Consider the following 3685-nt stretch of genomic DNA (forward strand, 5'->3'; position numbering starts at 1 on the left):
CCTTCAAAAATTCGCCATAAAAAAACTATTGAAGCTAGGACCACGAAATTTGGAGGGTTTGTAGGAAAGAATAGGGAGCCCTTTCACACCAAAATTTGCGCAATTCTATCGAACCGTTTCGGAGATATTCGCGAGTTTTTGGTTTAGCATTACGGCGAAAAGGGGGGGACCCCCCCTGGTGAGGGGCGACTGCGGGGCATGGGGAGGAAGGCCGAAACCCTGTTAGGCCACGTTTCAAATTTCAAGTCGATCGGACAATTAGGGCCCGAGATATCGGGGGTCAAAGTTTGGCCCATTTCAGTCACCATTTCGGTGACCCCATCGAAATTTCGGTCCCTTGCGCCGGGGTCAAAAATTGAGCTACGAGAAAACGCTTGCGGGGGATTGTTCATGTGTCCGAATGGGAAGTGCTGTGTGAGCGGTTTGAAATTCGGTGCAACGGTTACAGGGAATTCTCCGCGGCCGAAATGTGTCAAATTCGTGAACTTTGACCCTATGAAAGTCGGGTCCTATTGGGCCTAGAGAGAAACTTTTTTTTTTTAAATTGATCTACTCTTCGAGAGCAACATTTTGGCTATCTCGGATTTTTAAAATTCGCGAAGGGAGTTTCTGCGGGGAATTTCCGTTCGATTTTTGGCCTATTCTTTAAACCTTCAAAAATTCGCCATAAAAAAACTATTGAAGCTAGGACCACGAAATTTGGAGGGTTTGTAGGAAAGAATAGGGAGCCCATTCACACCAAAATTTGCGCAATTCTATCGAACCGTTTCGGAGATATTCGCGAGTTTTTGTTTTAGCATTACGGCGAAAAGGGGGGGACCCCCCCTGGTGAGGGGCGACTGCGGGTCATGGGGAGGAAGGCCGAAACCCTGTTAGGCCACGTTTCAAATTTCAAGTCGATCGGACAATTAGGGCCCGAGATATCGAGGGTCAAAGTTTGGCCCATTTCAGTCACCATTTCGGTGACCCCATCGAAATTTCGGTCGCTTGCGCCGGGGTCAAAAATTGAGCTACGAGGGAAAACGCTTGCGGGGGATTGTTCATGTGTCCGAATGGTAAGTGCTGTGTGAGCGGTTTGAAATTCGGTGCAACGGTTACAGGGAATTCTCGCGGCCGAAATGTGTCAAATTCGTGAACTTTGACCCTATGAAAGTCGGGTCCTGATGGGCCTAGAGAGAAACTTTTTTTTTTAAAATTGATCTACTCTTCGAGAGCAACATTTTGGCTATCTCAGATTTTTAAAATTCGCGAAGGGAGTTTCTGCGGGGAATTTCCGTTCGATTTTTGGCCTATTCTTTAAACCTTCAAAAATTCGCCATAAAAACACTATTGAAGCTAGGACCACGAAATTTGGAGGGTTTGTAGGAAAGAATAGGGAGCCCTTTCACACCAAAATTTGCGCAATTCTATCGAACCGTTTCGGAGATATTCGCGAGTTTTTGTTTTAGCATTACGGCGAAAAGGGGGGGACCCCCCCTGGTGAGGGGCGACTGCGGGGCATGGGGAGGAAGGCCGAAACCCTGTTAGGCCACGTTTCAAATTTCAAGTCGATCGGACAATTAGGGCCCGAGATATCGAGGGTCAAAGTTTGGCCCATTTCCGTGACCCTTTCCGTGACCCCATCGAAATTTCGGTCGCTTGCGCCGGCGTCAACGGAAATGGTGACTGAAATGGGCCAAAATTTGACCCCCCATATCTCGGGCCCTAATTGTCCGATGGACTTGAAATTTGAAACGTGGCCTAACAGGGTTTCGGCCTTCCTCCCCATGCCCCGCAGTCGCCCCTCACCAGGGGGGGTCCCCCCCTTTTCGCCGTAATGCTAAACCAAAAACTCGCGAATATCTCCGAAACGGTTCGATAGAATTGCGCAAATTTTGGTGTGAAAGGGCTCCCTATTCTTTCCTACAAACCCTCCAAATTTCGTGGTCCTAGCTTCAATAGTTTTTTTATGGCGAATTTTTGAAGGTTTAAAGAATAGGCCAAAAATCGAACGGAAATTCCCCGCAGAAACTCCCTTCGCGAATTTTAAAAATCCGAGATAGCCAAAATGTTGCTCTCGAAGAGTAGATCAATTTTAAAAAAAAAAGTTTCTCTCTAGGCCCAATAGGACCCGACTTTCATAGGGTCAAAGTTCACGAATTTGACACATTTCGGCCGCGAGAATTCCCTGTAACCGTTGCACCGAATTTCAAACCGCTCACACAGCACTTCCCATTCGGACACATGAACAATCCCCCGCAAGCGTTTTCTCGTAGCTCAATTTTTGACCCCGGCGCAAGCGACCGAAATTTCGATGGGGTCACGGAAATGGTGACTGAAATGGGCCAAACTTTGACCCCCGATATCTCGGGCCGTAATTGTCCGATCGACTTGAAATTTGAAACGTGGCCTAACAGGGTTTCGGCCTTCCTCCCCATGCCCCGCAGTCGCCCCTCACCAGGGGGGGTCCCCCCCTTTTCGCCGTAATGCTAAAACAAAAACTCGCGAATATCTCCGAAACGGTTCAATAGAATTGCGCAAATTTTGGTGTGAAAGGGCTCCCTATTCTTTCCTACAAACCCTCCAAATTTCGTGGTCCTAGCTTCAATAGTTTTTTTATGGCGAATTTTTGAAGGTTTAAAGAATAGGCCAAAAATCGAACGGAAATTCCCCGCAGAAACTCCCTTCGCGAATTTTAAAAATCCGAGATAGCCAAAATGTTGCTCTCGAAGAGTAGATTAATTTTAAAAAAAAAAGTTTCTCTCTAGGCCCAATAGGACCCGACTTTCATAGGGTCAAAGTTCACGAATTTGACACATTTCGGCCGCGAGAATTCCCTGTAACCGTTGCACCGAATTTCAATCCGCTCACACAGCACTTACCATTCGGACACATGAACAATCCCCCGCAAGCGTTTTCTCGTAGCTCAATTTTTGACCCCGGCGCAAGCGACCGAAATTTCGATGGGGTCACGGAAATGGTGACTGAAATGGGCCAAAATTTGACCCCCGATATCTCGGGCCCTAATTGTCCGATCGACTTGAAATTTGAAACGTGGCCTAACAGGGTTTCGGCCTTCCTCCCCATGCCCCGCAGTCGCCCCTCACCAGGGGGGGTCCCCCCCTTTTCGCCGTAATGCTAAAACAAAAACTCGCGAATATCTCCGAAACGGTTCAATAGAATTGCGCAAATTTTGGTGTGAAAGGGCTCCCTATTCTTTCCTACAAACCCTCCAAATTTCGTGGTCCTAGCTTCAATAGTTTTTTTATGGCGAATTTTTGAAGGTTTAAAGAATAGGCCAAAAATCGAACGGAAATTCCCCGCAGAAACTCCCTTCGCGAATTTTAAAAATCCGAGATAGCCAAAATGTTGCTCTCAAAGAGTAGATTAATTTAAAAAAAAAAAGTTTCTCTCTAGGCCCAATAGGACCCGACTTTCATAGGGTCAAAGTTCACGAATTTGACACATTTCGGCCGCGAGAATTCCCTGTAACCGTTGCACCGAATTTCAAACCGCTCACACAGCACTTACCATTCGGACACATGAACAATCCCCCGCAAGCGTTTTCTCGTAGCTCAATTTTTGACCCCGGCGCAAGCGACCGAAATTTCGATGGGGTCACCGAAATGGTGACTGAAATGGGCCAAACTTTGACCCCCGATATCTCGGGCCCTAATTGTCCGACCGACTTGAAATTTGAAACGTG

The sequence above is a fragment of the Stegodyphus dumicola genome, chromosome 7 (genome assembly GCF_044657685.1).
Source record: "Stegodyphus dumicola isolate Sdum_Otavi_A_Nest chromosome 7, ASM4465768v1".
Classification (NCBI taxonomy): Eukaryota; Metazoa; Arthropoda; class Arachnida; order Araneae; family Eresidae; genus Stegodyphus; species Stegodyphus dumicola.